The following is a 19985-nucleotide window of genomic DNA, read 5'->3' as shown; positions in this document are numbered from 1 at the left end:
ATGTGTTAACAGAGCACAAAGAAGTGGTGTATCATGAACCAAAGTTCATTTAACTGACAAGGTAGCTATATAGCTTCAGGGTCATAAATTAGCAGATTATAGAACCACCAAGACATCTAGTCTCAGGCACTGAAGACATGGAAATTGATGAGTCTGGCAGGCTGCTAATTCAATGAGACAAATAAGACAAAAAAGGAATGTAATCTGAGTCCAAGATCACTCAGTTTATTTTTTGGTATTTATATTATTATATTTTACCCAGGGATTGAAGGATGGTTCAACATACATAAATCAATAAATACACTATATTAACAGAGTCAAGGACAAAAATCATATGATCATCTCAATAGATGCAGAAAAGACATTCAACAAAATCCAACACACATTCATGATAAAAACCCTACAGAAAATTGGAATAGAAGGTCTTTATCTCAACATGATTAAGGCTATCTATGAAAAACCAACAGCCAACATCATACTAAATGGTCAAAAACTGAAAACTTTCATGCTACAATCAGGAACAAGACAAGGATGCCCACTATCACCACTCCTGTTCAATATAGTTCTGGAAACATTAGCCACAGCAATTAGAAAAGAGAAAGAAATAAAAGGAGTAAAGAAGGAAAGGAAGAAGTTAAACTCTCATTATTTGCTGATGATATCATACTTTACATAGAAGACCCAAAAAACTCTACCAAAAGGCTTCTGGACTTAATTGAGAGATTCAGTAGAGTAGCTGGATGTAAGGTCAACACTCAAAAAACAATAGCCTTCTTATACACAAATAGCAGACTCATTGAGAGAGAAATTAGGGAAACAATTCCTTTTACAATAGCATCCAAAAAAATGAAATATCTAGGAATCAATCTAACAAAGGAAGCAAAAGACCTCTATGCTGAAAACTACAGCACCGTGAAAAAGGAGATCGAGGAGGATATAATAAAATGGAAAGACATCCCTTGTTCCTGGGTAGGAAGAATCAATATATTGAAAATGGCCATACTTCCAAAACTGCTATATAGATTTAATGTAATGCCAATTGAAATTCCAACAGTATACTTCACAAAGCTAGAGAAAACAATCCAAAAATTCATTTGGAACTACAAGAGACCTAGACTAGCAAAAGCAATTCTAGGCAACAGAGACATGGCTGAGGGTATCATAATACCCAACTTGAAGCTATACTACAAAGCTACTGTGATAAAAACAGCATGGTACTGGCAAAGAAACAGACATGAGGATCAGTGGAATGGATTAGAAGATGCAAAAATAACTTCAGACATACTCAGCCACCTCATCTTTGACAAAGGAACCAACCACCCTCATTGGAGGAAAGATAGCCTATTTAATTAATGGTGTTGGAAAAACTGGATTTCAACCTGTCAGAGATTAAAACTAGACCCATATCTATCACCATGCACTAAACTGAGATCTAAGTGGATTAAAGATCTAAATGTTAAGACAGAAACACTAAACTTGCTGGAAGATAAGTTAGGTAGAACTCTTGAAGATATTGGCATAGGGAAAGACTTTGTGAACAAAACCTCAGTAGCACGGGAACTAGCAGAAAGAAGCAACAACTGGGATTTCATCTTATTGAAAAGCTTCTGCACTGCAAGAGAAACCACCAACAGAACTAACAGACAACTAACAACATGGGAAAAAATTTTTAGCAGCTGAAACTCAGACAAAGGGCTACTAACTAGACTATATAAAGAACTGAAAAAAATAGACCCCCCCAAATTCAAAGACCCAATTCAAAAATGGGCATCTGAAGTGAGCAAATATTTCTCAGACAAAGAAGTAAAAGCAGCAAATAAATATATGAAAAAATGTTCAACATCACTGGTCATTCGAGAGATGCAGATGAAAACAACACTAAGATTTCCACCTCACACCAGAAAGAATGGCTGGTATCAAGAAATCAACCAATAACAAATGCTGGCAGTGGTGTGGAGAGAAAGGAACTCTTCTCCATTGTTGGTGGGAGTGCAGACTGGTGCAACCACTATGGAAATCAGTGTGGAGATACCTCAAAGAACTAGGGCTGGAGGTCCCATTTGACCCAGCTATTTCCCTGCTGGGTATCTTCCCCAAAGAATTCAAAGAATCATACCGCAGAGATATATGTGTACCAATGTTTATTGCAGCACAGTTTGTAATAGCTAAAGCTTGGAAACAGCCCAAGTGCCCATCAACTAGAAACTGGATAAAGAACATATGGTTTTTTTATAAAATGGAGTACTACTCAGCCATAAAGAACGAGAAGCTAGAGTCATTTATAGCTAAATGAATGCATATTAAGGCCATACTCTTAAGTGAAATAAATAAGACACACATGTGCAAATACTGAATAGTTTCTCTAGTGTGAGAAACTGAGAGTGTAAATAAGGACTATAAGGGTTAAAAACTAATAAATGATACTTTGAAATTGGAAAAGGTCCAAAGGGGTAGGGGTGGTGGGAGGGGAAGGGGAAAGGAAGGAATGGAAAGGAAAAATTATGAGAAAAGAAAGAAAAAACGGAAATGAAGTATGTAAATAGGGAAAGGTTTAGGGGTGAAGAGTGCACAGGTAATGGGGAAAAAATAACAACCAAGATACATCATGTACAGGTACAAGCACTCAAAGATAAATGTAAATGTATTGTATACCTAAAATGTACCAATAAAAGAGTTTGAGAAAAAAAATATGTTATTGTATTTTATTTATTTTTATTCTTTTTTAAAGTTAAAATTAGTTCTAACTGATACACTTACATATTATACATATTAAAGAGATATGACATGATGTTTATAGCAGGTCAACTGTATCTATATTGTTAAATATTTAGCACTTATTTATGGTGAAAACTAATCCTTTCAACTAGCTTTTTGAAATGTATGATATATTATTGTTTATAATGATGTCATTGTGCAATTGCACACTTTATTTTTAACATAAAAAAATATTTCTATAAATGTGGCAACTGGTTAATTATTAAATGCTTCTAACTGATGATATAACCTGTGATTTTTAACATGCTATATTAGTTACATTTCCATTGCTGGGACAAAGTACTGAAAATGCATAGCTTAAAGAAGGAAGAGTTTAGTTTGGCTCTCAGTTTTAGAGGTTTCAGAACATAGTCAAGCTGGTTCCATTGCTTTTGAGCATCAGTAAAAGCAGAAATATCGTGGTAGTGTGGTGTGGTGGAGGAAAACTGTTCACCTCATGGGAGTAGAGAAGCAGAGAGAGTGAGAGTGACAGAGAGGAAGGGATGGGACAAGACATACCCTTCAAAGACATGGGCCTAATAACCTACTTCCTTCAACTGGACCCCACTTCCTAATCGCCCATTCAGTTATGTACTCATCAATAGATTAATCACAGGTGAAGTTTGTGAGGGGCCTTGCAAGCCTAAGGACCTGAGTTCGATCCCCGGCACCAAAAAAAAAAGGGGGGGGCATATTCTTATCGCTTCTCTAGGTCTTACCTTAAACATTGCTGCACTGTGTATCTAACCATTCAATACCTGAATCTTTGGAGGACACCTCATAGTTCAACTGAAATAGATGCTATACAAAGTTGATATTTAAAACACATTTGGGTATGATGGGGTTAATTGTAAACTGTATTTATTCTTTTTTTATTTTTGTAGTGCTTGTTCTGGTATGGAATTTTACTTTTTTAGAAGGTCAGCTTCAGCAGTTTAACTGAGTGTGTATTCCTCATTTTCCAGCTTGAAAGGTCAATGGATGCTTTTGTGAATGGCCCCAGAAGGTTCTCTCAAGAGACCGCAGTGAAACTAACTGAAACGAAACTACTAGTCTTTTACATCTAGTTAAAACAAGGTAATTCAACTTATCATGAATATGTTAATGTTCATAGCAAATCCCATTAAACATTTTAATACTTGGAATTTTGGAATCTACTGAACTAAAAAGACCAGTGTCTTCACCTTCTGCTCCGTTTACCATTCTCTAACTTAAAACAGTGGACGTCTATGCTTTCAAGTCTTCAAAGGATAGTTTGAGTGGTAACCTGCTGAGTATCTTCAGATACAGTTAGTGTGATGGGAAGTAGGAAGGAATTAACAAATTGATCCATGCTCAAGTTGCAGTTGTAGAATTTCTATTTAATAATAATTAAAGTTCGCATGGAACTTACCATGTGTCAAATGGCATTCCAAGCACCTAACATATGTTAACTCATATAATAACCACAACAGCATAGAGTAAATATTATTAATATTTCCTTTTTTACAATGTAGATAGATATCTTGTCTGAAGTCACATGTTTCATGTCCTGAAGACTTGGTGATTTTACTCCTACAGCTGCCTTTCAGAAGCTAAAGTCTCAGACCCTATACTTGCTTCCAAGGAGCCTCTGTTTTCAGGATCAGGAAATGTGTCCTGTATGAAGAGCAGAATAAATCTTCACGCATCTTTCCCTCCATTGTGTATCCCATTCACTTATTTATCCATTAATTTGCCAGTTACTTACTGTTTACATGCAGTGAGTTGCAACACCACTTGGATCTCTTTGTTTATTTCTTGTTTATAAGAATACATTTCATAGAGTTCTACTCCACCATAAAGAAAGTTGAACTTGAGTCATTTGTAGGAAAATGGATTCAGAGACCATAGCATTAAGTGACATACAAGTTTAAATATAACATTGTTTCTCCTATATGAGAAATCTAGAATAAAAATAAAGAACAAAATAAATTGCTAATAGGAAGTAGGGAGATAGATCTACCTCAAAGGGGAAGAGAATCATGAGTTGGAGGGGGCAGGGAAGAATAGGATGAGAAAGGAAAATAGTGAGATATGTTTTGTACATGCACGAACTCCATACAAGGAATGTAAACATTATGAACTGCAAATAAATACACACACACACACACACACACACACACACACACACAATAGGAGGGGTCAAGGGATGAGTGGAGGAGGAGTGAGGGATGGGAAAGGTGTCAAAAACAAGAATTTATATATGTTGTGTACATGTACCAACTTCCCAAAAAGACTGTAAACGTTATGTACTACACACACGTACTAATAAAAAAAATGAATTTCACAAACTCATTTTACCTTACAGTTATAATTCTCTAAGAGAGATACAAACCACTATGTAGTCTAAATCACTATAGATCTACATCTTGTTTGGATTTGTTTACTGAGCAACAAATGGAAATTAGCTTTTATGAAACTCAAATATTTAATGTAACTCAAGGCTACTCTTTGAAAGTTTTCTATTCACAGTTGGCACAGCTGAATCTAGTAATGTGGGGGACTTTGAAAGTCATGTAAGATCAATAAAAACAAATGTAACCCTTTCTGCTTCTTGGGAAAAGGTATAGATTTATTTGTATCGGTGAAACTGTATTTGGAGAATGGGTATGTAAAAATACGGTTATTCATATAGCCCGCATTCTTAAAGTTAAATTCACAAAAGAGCAGTTTATATCTTCAGAGAAATCAATTAATCTACTTCCTTCAATATGGATGTCCTTCTGGCTTTTGTATTGGGTGCAATCTCGTTTTATTATTATATTGCACCAATAATAGCATTCCAAGCATTCTCTTGGCAAGGAGCAATAAAAAAGCAGCATCCTGTGTTAGATAAAATCTTTCATTATATACAACCAAAATGCCATGTATTTTGCAATGATGAAATGTATTTGTGTATTTTACACATGTGATATGAATCATTTTAAAAGCTATAATCACAACACAACAGATGCTAATAAATTTTCAATCTGTTAGGCTTTGTTTTCAGGAGAATGATTTTGATTTGTGATAGAAATGTTACACGGGTGATTATGTCTAGCCACGGAGATTATGGAGGTCTGGTACTCTAACCTCTGGGGTGTTATATACTATCTGATAATATTTGCTCAGGACCCACTTCCTGGGGACTGTGCTTCACTGTAATGGGGTGTTTTGCCTGTCTTAAGCTCTTTTAGGATTCTATGTCCAGCTTTATGTTATTTATCAACACCTGTATGTTAAGGATCTCAATCCTCCAGAGGACATTACTCAATCCGGGTTTTAGGCCTGAGCTGTCCACTTTTCTGGCATTGCTTCCTTCTCAGTAGTGGACTGTTGGCTAATCCTTCCTTTACTCCCTCTTTCAGCTTTATAAGTTCAGGTAGCTAACCAGTTAATTCCTTCTACTCACTTTATATCCGGTGTCAGGAATCCTAATCTTTGTTTGTTTGTTTGTTTGTTTGTTTTTTGTACCAGGGATCGAACTCCGGTCCTTGCGCTTGCGCACCAGTCGGCAGGCGGCGAAACCACTGAGCTAAATCCCCGGCCCCGGCCCCTAGGGATCCTAATCTTGATCTCACCTTCTGGTAATAATCTATGGTTTGGCAAACAAACAAACAAATAGTTGCCTTTCTGCGAGGAAACTATGCCCTCAGTTCGAAAGAGTATCCTTGGAAAGGAGTCACTCAGTACTGAAGTACTATAGGTAGAAGAAGGTGACTGGAGCTATCTCAAGACGTCTGCTTCTACAAGGAGTAAATCCAAAGCCAAATCTAAGAGACAGCTGTAGATGAACGCAGAATCTAGAATGTAGTAAACATCCATTGTAGTCCTGAGGCGGATTCAGAAGCTACAAGTCAAGAAACGTGGGTCAAACTGGAACAGAATATACTGTAGCAAAAGTCATAAAATGGAAACGTACATGATAACATCAAGGTTGGATATTAAATTGGTATTAACAAAAGTTTGCTTAAAGGTTTAATGTAGCACCAAACACTTGTCTTTTCTCTCATATATCTATATTACAATTGTCACCATAAGCAGGTGTTAATTGAACTAATTGATTTCTGACAGTGAGTGTCATCTAATGGTGAGAAAATAACTTTGAAAATGAAAAGTATTGGTTTCTTTTTTTTAATAAGATAAAGCTACTGAGGGTCATTAATAAATATCTGATCATATGTATTCTTAATTTGGGGGTACTTATGATATTCCTAGCAATCTTAAATTTTGTATTTTTGTACTGTAAAAATAACATATATTCCTGCATATTTTAATGACTAGTAATATATATATATATGCATGCACTAAACATATTCCTGATTGAAAGCAAACTTTTGTGACATAATTCTTCAACTCTCTATCATATTCCATTAATGTTTTATAAGTTAATTAAAAATTCTCCATTTAGGAGATATACTTCCCTTCACTGTAAACAATGAAACAATGAACATCTTTCACTATAGGCAGAATGCAAATACTTAATCTCTTCTTTGGATATGGCATCCAAAATATATTTCTAATAGCTCACATCTATGGTTTTGTAAAATGGGACTCATTGCAGAAACTTTCCCAAAAGAATATAAAAAGACAAAATTACTGGAAATATAGTTGAGCATGTAGTAATTTCCTTGTAACTTTTCTAGTATGTAGAAATACTAAGGCTCACAAACAGAGGACTTGGCAATAGATTTTGGTGTCAGAGTTGGAAATATTTTTAGAGATATCTTAGTCAAATTTTCTTTATTTTGTATCTGAAGGAACAAGAGTCCCAGATAAAGGTAGTTATTATTTTTTGAGCAGGGAAATTAGTCCAGGTCCTCTGTCTTGATGTTCAGTGATTTGTTATATCATGTCAGAGTCCACTGGGCTTCTTTTTTTTATTTTTTTTGGCACCGGGGATCCACTGGGCTTCTTATGGGTGACATCCCATGCATGATATTCCAAGAGCAGTACATATTAATATTTTATCATTGTTAAACACATATTTGCATGTTTATATTTGTACATATCAATAAAAACTTACATACTTAATCAGTGCAGCATATATTAATATCTTTAAATCTTGCTTGTTTTCTAAAGAATTAGGGTCATTATTGCCACTGGATAGCCCAGGACCCTTAGAGGTGTGTAGGATTTATGCTAAGTAATCTCCCCTCCCAACTGGAGAACAGCACCAATTGTGACATCACCAAATCAGCATTTACAAACCATGGACAAAGGAATAAAACTACACTGAGTGAAAAAAAAAATCTTTCTTGCTTTTGTTGTTTACTTAGTACATCTTCCTTTTTAATGGCACCTTGATATTGTTGGCAGGATAATTTCTTCATTGTTGGGTAAAAGTTGTAGTAGGCAGATTTCTAAGTGGCTCCCTATGCTATGCAGTTATATGTTACCTAACATGGAAATAGGGATTTTGAGTATAAAATTAAGGCTTTGACTCACTGACTTAAAACAAGGAGATTATCTGTTTGGATCTAATCTATCAACATGATCTCTTTAAAATCCACATCTACTTCCTTCTCTAACTAATCACAGAAGAGGAAATCAGTGATATTCAAACTGGGCATGACCTAAGAATCTTTAGCAAGAACACAGTGGAGATCATATGTAAGTTCTGTGTGTTTTATTTAAGTGCAGAAAGTGACTCTTAACTGAAATCCTGCAAGAAAATTGTGACTTTTGTTCTCTACTAGGAACTTGAGTCACCTGAAGAGCTTAGTAGACAATTTTTTGAAGAGACTCAAAAAGTGAGCTCAACTTAGCAACAGCTTGATTGGAGTCTTGCAAGACCCTGAGGAGCAAACCCAGGTAAGCTTACTGACACTTCTGATCTACAGAGCTAGAAGTTTAAAAATGTGTGTTTAAATTGTTCAGTTTATAATACTTTTTATGCACCAACAAGGAACTAATACAAATCATAATTCAAGATGATTATCTTCCTCCACAGAAACTAGAGACTAGATTACCCTTTTCCCACTTCATACACACAGCAGAGGGCATGTGACCCAAAGTTAACCAAGGAGATATTCCATCCTAGGCTTTTGTATTTGATTGAAGGTAGAAAGAGGTGGGGTTTGGGAATTACAGGTACAATGTTATCATCAAACTACTTCTGGTGCTAAAGCACTGTAATACCCCAGTTTGCTAACCATCTGTCCCATACTTTGTAGTTGAAATTCTAAACCTGAATCTCCAGATAGCCCTGAAAATGGTAAATTTATTGAGGTAATTTCCAGTAATTCTATTTTGCTTTGATTATGAAGATTTGTTTCCTGTTACCTCTGAGAAACAACCTCAGTGAATGAAGCACTAAATAAAATATAAACCAATTATTTCCTAAATTGTGCAGTCATGTTCAGTAACCAAACCAGTTGTTTTTTTTTTCCAACCTGATTTGCTTAAGGGAATATTCCATGGCCTCATAGTGTCAGGACAAATCTTTTTCGGCTCCTTCTGCTAAGTTTCTACATATCGATTTCTGATGTTCCCAGGCCTGTAGAAATAAAAGTCAGGTGAAAAGATTTGTTGGGAATTTAGGTATGATCTGCCATCATTTATTATATTCTCAGTAGATAGTGTCTAAGAAGAGCATCCCTATTAATTTGAGAAATAATTTCCCACTTCAATCATATCAGCCAATCCCAGAGCCTAGGTCATAGAGCCTGTGATTTAAATTCGTATTTTCCTACCAGTTTATCTTTTGCTCATTTTTAATTGTATTTATTTACTTTGGAGTTTTGAGGTTTTAAAAGTATATTCAAGATACTTCTAATTGTTTATAATGAGACGTGATTTGGAAGCATTTTCTCCCAGGCTGTGGCTTACTTTACATGTTCTTAAAATGAACCACAACAAAATAAAAGGTTTTAAATTTAACAAGGTCTATTTTATTCATTTTTCCTTCTCTGAGTCCTAATTTGATATCAAGGGTAAGAACTCTTCACCTAGCCCTAGGTACACGTCCCCCTTTACCTGAGATTTTTAACAAGATTCAACTTACTGATTTCTCTTCCTGTGAGGCATGATTTGATATCAAGTATAAGAATTCTTTACCTAGCCCTAAATCCTAAAGACACCCCCCTTTTCCTAACACTTTGTTTTATATTTAAATCACTATTAATTTGAAATAATTACATACGACGTGAGACTTACGTCAAATGGCTTTCTTTCTCCTCCACACTCTACCTTTGTCCTCCTCATCTCTCTTTTCTGCCCCTTGCCTTTTCTACTTCATCCAGCTCTTTCTTTTCTTCTTCTTCCTCCTATAAATGTCCAATTACTCCAAGACCATTTCTTGAAATGGTTTTTTTTGCTACATTGATTTGCTTTTGAGCCTTTTCAAAAATCAGTTCAGAATATTGTATGAGTCTATTTCTGAATTCTCTATTCTGTTCTATTGATCTATCTTTTTATCAGTGTATTACCGTCTTGATGACTGTAACTCTGTGTCAGTCCCTAATATCAAGTAGAGTAATTGCTGCAATTTATCCTTTTGTAAGATTTTTTAGCCATTCTAGGACTTTTCCTTTTTACACACATTTTAGAATAAGCTTGTCAGTGTCTACAATAAACCTTGCTGAAGATTGACAGTAAATATATTAAACCTATAGAACATTTTGTTGATCAATTTATAGATGCCTTATTATGTTAAATTTCTAATCTATAAACATGGTATACACGTGTATCCATTTAAGTATTCATTAATTTCCTTCACAAATATTTTATGATATGGACATGGACATTCTAAAACATTTCACATTCAACAGTTAATTTTAACAGATAAATTTAAAAATTGCATCTTTAGAATGATTGCAAATAGTATTGTTTTTGATTTTTCATTCCACGTGTTTACTGTTAGTACAAAAATAAGTGATGTTGCAATTTATTTTGTGCATTACTCTTCTTTCTTGTAACTATACTGGAACTCAGTTACTATAGAAGTTGTTTTTAAAACTCTTTAAAATAGACAATTATTTGTAAATAAGGCTACTTTTTTTCTTTCAGATCTGTAGGCCTTTTGTTTCTTTATTTAGCCTTACTGAAGTGCATGCTATGTTGATAAGAGAGACGAGAGTGGGGGTCCTCATGTTGTCCCCAGTCTTAGAAGGAGAGTACTTATGCTTTTTTTTTTTTTAATTTTTTTTGGTACCGGGGATCGAACTCTGGTCCTCGTGCTTGCGAGGCAGGCGGCGGAACCACTGAGCTAAATCCCTGGCCCAAGTACTTATGCTTTTACCAGTACATATGAATACTGATTGTAGGATTTACAAAGATACTCAGAACCTTTTATTTTTAAATTCCTAAAAATTTGTGTTCATGTTTGTGTTTGTTCCATTATAAATGGCTTTTGACATAAATGAGTTTTTGTTTAAGGTGGTTCTAACTTTCTGGCTAAAACCAGAAAATTTTCCCTGTTTTTCAGGATTACCAATATTGCCTCTTCATCTAAACTAGCCCATTTCTCCTACACTAGAAGCCAAACTAAGTACTAATATCTATCATACTTCAAAATGAACTACTTTATTATCATTCAGTCCTGAGGGACACAAAGAGAGAGAAGACATGGAGCCTGTGTTAAGCACCTGGAAAACTTAGTAGTATGTTAAACCATACCATGTACTTTAATGCGTGAGAGAGTGTGCAGTGTCGGGTATGACATAGTCATATGGCATTTACACACTGTAATAGGTTTTGGGTTGCAGCAGGGGAAATGACACTTATACAAAGGTTTAAAGACAAATGTGATTTTTACCAGAGAAAAAGGATGAGATGAAAATGGTAGGAAGCAGTCAAGCTTCTCAGGACTCAAATCCAGATAAGGAGAATGTTAGTGTCAAGATTCTACTAGAATAGGTTAATCTATAAAAGGAGGAAGTACTTAATGGCAAAGGATACTCAAGGGTGGAGTTTAGTAACCAGAGGATATTCCTGTTATTCTAATGTTGAATAGATCTTGAAGACTTTTAAAAAGAAAAGAGATAACTTTTGACTCCCTTTGCTGTAGGTTCATTGTGAAAGCAGAGACAGAAATATAATGATTCCTTTGATATTTTAAGCAGCTCAAAGCACTTTTATTAAATTGTATGCATCCAAAATTGCTAAGTTCTACACAGTACTTTCCCTTTACAAAATCTCACCCTTCCATAATCATGAGCTCATTCTCAAGGGAAACAAACAGGTCTTCAGGCAGAAAGTAAGCACCTGAAAGATCATATTCAGCCACAGAGGATGAGAAGAAACTATATTCTACTCAAAATGCAACTCAACTGACTGGGAGCTATTTGGCTACTAATCACTCAATTATTGGAACTGATTTGCTTAACCACAAAAACTCAAATGAAAAAAATTTGAGTCAGTAATTACGAGTGATAAAGTCAGAAAAATATATGATCCCCATAGCCAAATATATGTTCATAATTCTCCCAAAGATAACCTTCAAAATAAGAAATAGATATGACACCATGCAAAGTCATTTATTATCTGTCCAATATGAATTGATTGTGAAGTGTGTGTCTGTTTCGGCCCTGGGAATTGGTGTAGAACAGAGTTGGAACTACAGATGAATTTGACTCTCTATATTTCCTATCAATGTGAAGTGAGAGGTAGCTATGTTGTAGAAGATGCCCAAGAAAAACACTAGTGGAGAAAGAGACATGGACAGGTGAGAAGCAGCTTCACAAGAAAAGAGGAAGTGATGGAAGGCTATTTCACTGGAGAGCAATGATTAGTCAAAGGAATGGGTGAGACCAACAAAACTCACTTAAAGTGTACATTTAGCTGGGTGAGCATATCAGATACAAGAAATGAGTACAGAAAATAGTTTAGCTTAGTAATGCAAATATACATTTGCTATAATGATGTTATCAGCATCCTATTGGTCAAAATTCAAAATAATAGGTTATTCCTTGGCTTATTCCCGCAGAATGAAAGTATTCAACTTCTTGCTTCAGTTGTTCATTTTGTTAGTCAGCTTCCCATTATTGTTATGAACACTTGAGAAATTCAACTAATACAGAAAAAGGTTATTTTGTCTTACACTTTTGAGGGCTTTGGTCCATGGTCGGATAAACCCGCTGCTTTTACAATTTTGATTGAGAAGATGAGGCATATCACAGGACCTCACAGTACAGCAAAACTATTTACCTCATAGGTGAGAAGCAGAGTTTATGAAGAAGGCTATTGAAGGTAGTACATGGCTGGGGTCCCACGTAGAATTCCAGGGCAAATAACCAAAGACCAAGAGCCTCCCTGTAGATCTCACTTCATAAACTTTCAACTACCTCTCCAAGCTCACACATTGAGGTCTAAGTCTTTAACACATGGGCCTTTGGGGGACATTGAAGATTTAAACAATAACATTCTACTCCTGAAATTGAAAAGCTCATGTTCGTCTCATGATGAATATGAATTTAGCATACTACTAAACGTCTTAGTCTTAACCTTTCCAGTATTGCTCAAAAGTCTAAGACCAATGGCTTCTCTGTTACTCTGCAGGCAAACTTATCTTGGAGTAGGAGTAAGAATCAAGGTCACACACTTGCATGATAGAAAGGCACAGGGTAACTATTTCCATTCTAAAAGAGATAAATATTGAAATAGCAAGGAGAGATTAGATCAAAACTAAGCAGGGCAAACATTAAGCCCTATAGTTCCTCATCTAACATCTAGGGCACACTGTGTCAGGAAGTGGGCTCCCAAGGGCTTAAGCGCCTCTACCCTTATGGCCTTGTTCCTTGCAGCCCACAGGGCCACTGTTCTCTTAAACTGATCTTTGTATGCTGCCTGGTATTGCCCTTGGCAGGCATTCCATATTTGCAGCCCCTCTACCTTCCTTAGGTCTCCATTTAAATTTCCTTCAGCTTCACTCTCATAACTTCACACATGGCTCTTGCAGGGACAGCATTCAGGACTCTAATATTTCTAAATACTTGCTAGCTTCCTAGCTTTCCTGTGAAATCTTGGAGGAAGCCTCCATATTTCCATAACTCTTCTAGTCTTCATTCCTGGAAAACTAGCACCACCTGGATGAAGCCAAAGTCTGCTGCTGCTGGGCGATGTAGCTGGGATTGCTTAAACAGTGATTGCTGTGGGGCCCTGAGAGTCTCCATGGTTAAACACAGAGAAATGAATACCTAGGACTTTGGGGAAACATAGGGCTTCCCAGAGCTCTCTTCTCAAAGGCTTCTACCTTGACAATTTTTTGAAACAAATTTTCACATTTACAATTTTGAGTCTGCTATGGGCAGAATCTTGTCATTTCCCAAGATGCTCTCAAGACAACTTTCCTATCATCACAGTGCAAAGGGCTAGGCTTTAATACCACTAATCATTTTAGAAACTGCATCCTCTTTAGATATACTTTAAAATGCTCGCTCTTGCTCTGGCCAGGCTGCCCATTTGTCAAATCTTTCTGTTCTGCTTTTCTTTGCTCCTGATTCTCACTGAAATGTTGAGAAATGCATCTGCTAATACTCAAGCAGCAGCCTGAATACTGTGGTGACTTGAAATTTTCACCACTATGCAAACTTGTCTGTTGTTCTTTGCTTACTCTCTCACAAATATTAGAACATGGACAAAATGCCCCCAAATTCCTTGCCACAGTGTAACAAGTTTAGACTTTATTCTAATTCTCAGTAGAACCCACGGTTCCAATTGAAACTCCTGAACATCACTTTTATTGTTACATTCTTGCCTTTCTTTTGTTCTTCTGAATGGTCAAAATGGATTGTTAAACTCTATGCAAAGGGCCGGGGATGTGTCTCAGTGGTACACCACCTGCCTGGCAAATGCAAAGGTCTGAGTCCCATCCCTGGTACCGGAAAATGTGAAGCTCTCATTAAAAACCTTGCAGGTTTTTTCTAACCCACTTCTCCAAACTATCAAGCCCCTCTTGCAAACCAGTTCTTGATACCAATTTTATGAGCTAGTTAGCTTTCTTTTATTCTAGCAAATGCTCGAGACAGTTTAAAAATGTTTATTGTGGCTTACAAATGTGAAGGTGTCAGTTTATGCTTTGGTGAACCCATTGCCTTTAGGACACTGAGGTAAGGGAGTGGGTGTACCTCATCACAGAAGGATGTAGCAGAGCAGAAATAGTCATTTGAGGGCTGGGACAACAGAGAGTAAAGAAAGAAGATGCTTTGGTCCCTCTGTTCCCATAAGAGCCCTCTTCCAGTGATCAGAAGACCACCTACTAGGCCACATGTCACAGTTTCCATGATCTTCCCAGAGCACAAGCTGGACACATGGGCTTTTGGGAGACATTTTAAAACCAAACTACAGCCTTCCTTATGTAGCCATGGATTTACTCAGTGGATCACTGATAATAATGACTTAAAAAATAAACATTATAATGCAAATCCTTTGAAACATTCATTAATCCAGGTTTGCTTTGTAGTGGTAACACCCATATTTCTCCTGAATGTTTGATTCAGAAATGTCTAAGCTCCAAAAATTGGAAATGTCTCTCCAAGATCTCCTTCTATTGGTAAAGCAAAGCCACCCTGTAAGTCTGTTGTTAGGATGCCCTCTTTCAGTATAGCAGTCGCCCAGTGTCTTTCACATGCGTATCATCTAATATGTAGTCACCATCTTAGTAGTGAACGTATTCCATACTTTCTGCTTTGTTGAAAATGAATCCATCAGATTAAGTTTAACAAAAAATTCCAGTGGCATCTTTGTTTAAATCATAAATACATCTTCTGAAAGAGTTGTTCAGAGACAAAGGAAGATGGAAGATTAAGTGAACTCTATTAGATTTCCTCTCAGATATTTTAAAATCTGGAGTCCAAAAAGAATTAAGCAAAAGAAGCTGAATAAAGACACCATAGGGAAGTAAAAGGCTTGTAAGAAACAAAAGCCACGAGAAAGTCAAAACCATTTGAGAAAGTCATTTATACATCTCCCAGTACCTAGATTATTTTCCTTATTTCTAAGAATTTCACTTAATGATTGTTTCCAAGGTTTTCTTACATATTCTTGCCATAAAAACTTGTTTCTTGAGGTAAACCTAACAATACAAAAAAATTGATCTTAGATAGTTGGACTTCATCATTTAGGGTAGGAGTTTTGAACTTGGATCCTGTAGATAAGATAATACATCTTCCAACAGGTAAAGCATGGGAGAAAGATGAAATGCATTCCAGAAAGAGGAACTGGCTTATGGAAAACATGAAGATCCCCTACAGGAGACAATAATTCAAGATGTGAGAGTGGCATAAAGAAATAATTGTTGGCATTTGGCACTGGAACTCAAGATCATTGAGCAACCGGGCCAGAATGGACCTTATTCTTGGTAAGACAAAGGAGTCTAAGCAGAATCATGGGGGAGGAAAATAAATTAATCAAAACAAGACAGAAAATCTGAAAAGAGCAAGAGGAAAAGATGATCAAAATCCTAAGTGAGTCAGGATCCTCAAATCCAAAAGGAGTCTCCACTTATTTATGCCATTCTTCAATTTCTTCTAGCAATATTCTGTGGATTTCAATGTATACATCTTACATAATTATTGTTTAAACACTTCTAATTTTTATGCAATGTTATTGTGAATGAGATTGTTTTAATTTCCAATTATTTCACTGCTAAAAGTAAAATATTTGGATTACTTGTTCTTTGTGAAAACTTGTTTTTAATTAATTCAATAATTAATTCTAGTGGCTATTTTCAACCTTGGGAACTTCTATGCAAATAATTATATCATAGACCAGTGCTCCTATGATATAATGAAGTATAATTCACCCATAATAAAAGTGCATCTTTGGCAAGAGAAGAAAGAGGAGAGGAATGGAGGAATATGGTACAACATGGAGCTCAGTATTGATGGAAAGGGAGGGATTCAAGTTTAGCCTTTTTCTCCTTAATTTAATTCTATATTGGATAACAGTGGAGAAAATCCAGAAATAGATGGACATAAATTCAATTATTTCTTACCTTTTCATATAATCAAACAGATTTTTTGCAGTATTACAATTTAATAAAGAATAAATGCAGCACATTTCAAAGACCAACTTTCTTTTTTATTTCTGAACTGAAACCTAGTCATGTTCCTAGTCTTCTTTCTTCAGAGCAGGATCTTTGGCTATAAAATCTTGGGCAAATAGTTTTATTTCTCAGTGAATTAATTTCTTCCTACTATTATAGGAAGGAAAGTAAGCTACAGCCAGAGAAAATATAATAATCACCCAGTAGGTGCTGTGGAGTTTAAAATAAAGACATCAGAATTTAGTTGGCAACGGTCAATTGCTTGGCCTTGCAACTGTGCCCGTGTGTTGACACAACCTTGGTAGATACAAATCTATCTGGAAATTGTTCCTTCAGTGGCCTGTCTTAGATCACTCATTATTAAAAATGTTTCTGAGTTTATCGAGTTCAAGAATGCTGGTTCACACTAATAAGGCTTACAAGAGTTTGATGAATAAAACCAGAATAAATTAATAAATTAGCACAATTTACACTGAGAAATAGAAATCTAATACAGATTGAGTTTTGTGTCAGCCTGGGGAGTACATTCTCTTCCTATAGACCAGATAAGTGGAAAGATAATTTAGCAGGAAGAATGGCTGATCAGCACAGGATTGAAATAAGGCAGATGAATTTATATGATGCAAATACTGTACCTAATTGCTTCAGTTTAATAGACCCTAATGTGGCCATCTCCACAATAGGCATACTTCAGCAACTAGAATGGACAGGTGATATTTTTAGGCTTGTGAATGTTCTTTCTCAGGCAGAAAAAGTCTAATGGTTGCTTATTGCTTACATTGCAGAACACTTCCTCTTTTTACACATTATTTCTACACTTAGGTTTTTGACTTCCATTAGATTATTGAACTGATATAGAGTAAATCTGTGTTTTTAAATCTCCTAGAACTTTTAACACATTCATATCTTTTATGGGTTGATTTAATGGCTTACACATCAGTAAATCATTTGATCTACCATTTCAATTTTTTATATTTTTAGAGTATACTGATTCATATATAATTGTAAGCAAATCAGTTTTTGGAATGTTCTGTAAATTCTCTTTGAATAGTCACAATGATCCTGAGAAGTCAATACTTCTAGCCTAATTCTTTTTTTCTGCAGACTTGAAAATTGGAACTCAGAGAATTTGGGTGATTTTTCTGTATTTGACAAATGTGTAAACATTTATCGTGTGCCAGATTTAATAGGAAATGATAGGACAGCAAATGGTCTATTCATGCTGTCTTACAAGAACATACTGATCACTGAATCAAATTTAAACACGTGAGACATTTTGAAAATACTATCTAAATACTAGGAATTTTTGTTCCATTTGAGGCTTGTTTTATTTAATGAGTGAATAAATGAATGAATATGTACTATATTTGGTATCTCTCCTTTCTATAAATAAAGTCACAGCGAAGTTCAATAAGTATTCTCCAACTTTATAAAGAGTTCAAATAATTACAGTACCAATTGTTGCAATTTTTGATACACTGCAGCAGTGTTTCAGGCATTGTGGAGAACACAGAGGAAATATGACCCATGCTAACATATACTATCAAAGAAGGACAAAGGCCATCAAGATAACACAAGGAGAAAGTGAATAACTTGTTCAAGAGGAAACAGCTGGAGCTGGTTTCTGAATGCTAAACAGTTTTGAATTTCTCTTTGATTCCAGGGAACCAAATCTTCACACCTTAAACTTTGAGATGTATTCTGAACATCCAGGAGACCCCCAGACTAAGTTGGGAATCTCCTGTGGAGAGGTTTCCCTAGGTCATCTTCTTAACTCTTTTCTTCGGCATTGGTTCAGGGATTTATGAGAAAGGGCCTTTGTCTGATATTTTCTTCTCTGATCTTAGCACAATGGTGAAGGAGCAAAGGTCTTGTAACTTACAATGTGGGAAATACAAAATAAACTAACTGATACAGTATTTCAATTTGAGGCAATAGGAGTAGTTCTTAATATAGAGTTGTTTAGTTCTTAATATAGAGTAGATAATATGATAAGAACTTAATATAGGGTCTTATTTAGCATGAAATCAACTGTAGGTAGTAGGGCTATCACTACCTTCCTGTGAAAGGTAAGGAAACTGAGTGCCAGAGAGGCTTTGTTAAAACCTCCTGAGCACTTAGCAAGCTTTTAAACCAATCATGGAAAATTCCAGACATCTAAAGTTTAACCAGGCCCTCCTACACCAGCCTTTCGGTGAGGGCCTTGTAGGTTGCATCTGCCACAGAATCTGCTTCTTTCCTGGATCTGATATCATGTAATTATTTCTTCTTTTTGTATATCCTGGAATATCTTCTTATTACTGCACTTGAGAATTAATTTGTAGTGTTATTGTAAGTGTAAAGAAAGGTACTTCTATACTAGGTTCGGTTCACCTTACCTATAAGAATAATGTTTAAATTTCTCTTCCCACAAATATTGCATAAGATATTATTGAAAGATTGTCTTTATCAAGAAGTTATTGAATTGAAGGTCATTTGGGTGCCTGGAGAATGTTAAGTCATATGTAAATTAATGTGAAATTCCACACATTGCCTACTTAATGTATTCTGTTAAGATTACAAGATAATCAGAAATGTGTTCTAAGTCACAAGCAGAAAGAGCTGGTTAGTCTCTAATATGAACAAAAAAACAAGGATAATTTATTGACCATCTGCTATTCTCCTACTATTTTGCTGTAGAATTTTTATGATATAATTCCTTCTCTATATCAATTTATAAAGATGGAGGATAGTAAAAACTTAAAATTTAAAAAAAAAAAAAACCTCGTGAGGAATAGAACAGTTTGCCTATATTAACCTTCAATACCTATCCAATGCTGTACTTTAGACAAATTGTTACTATACATTTGTGTATTTAAATGAAAAAGTAAGTGCACAAAATGTGAGTCATTAACTATGCACTAGTAAGTTCTACATTTGAGATCTTTAAATGAGTCGTTAAAAACTCTACTTCTTTAGGTTGCAATCCATAGAAATCCCAACTCAAGTGTCTGGTCCTTATCTCCTTTCTCATCTTATCTAAATTTTAAATCTCTAAGTGAATAGCTTGTTTCTTCTGATGTCAAAAGTCTTAGTGTCCTAGAGTAGATTTCTGTTTCAGGAGATCAGGGCATTATAGGGAATTAACATGGAAGGAATAGGACTGCAAGTGAAAACCAACCAATTTAAAAATGTCAGTCTACATAATGGGGTGATTATATGGTAAAAGTTCATTAATTCAGATTTTAAAATTTAGTTTGGGCTG

The 19985-nt window shown here is 35.5% G+C and overlaps 1 long non-coding RNA gene across 1 annotated transcript; it reads left to right on the top strand.

Annotated features, from left to right (window-relative positions):
* The first annotated feature begins 8006 nt into the window (after positions 1–8006).
* On the top strand, positions 8007–16201 carry LOC110350118 (uncharacterized). The gene is made up of 3 exons (XR_002396448.2): positions 8007–8367; positions 8454–8568; positions 15872–16201. It is a non-coding gene; the product is annotated as an uncharacterized LOC110350118 (long non-coding RNA).
* Positions 16202–19985: the final 3784 nt, after the last annotated feature.

The sequence above is a fragment of the Heterocephalus glaber genome, unplaced genomic scaffold (assembly GCF_053883595.1).
Source record: "Heterocephalus glaber isolate CG9 unplaced genomic scaffold, H.glaber_assembly_v1.0 deba00001479, whole genome shotgun sequence".
In the NCBI taxonomy this organism is placed as follows: domain Eukaryota; kingdom Metazoa; phylum Chordata; class Mammalia; order Rodentia; family Bathyergidae; genus Heterocephalus; species Heterocephalus glaber.
The sequence above is the reverse complement of the archived record's forward strand: the minus strand, read 5'-3'. Positions and strand labels throughout refer to the sequence as shown.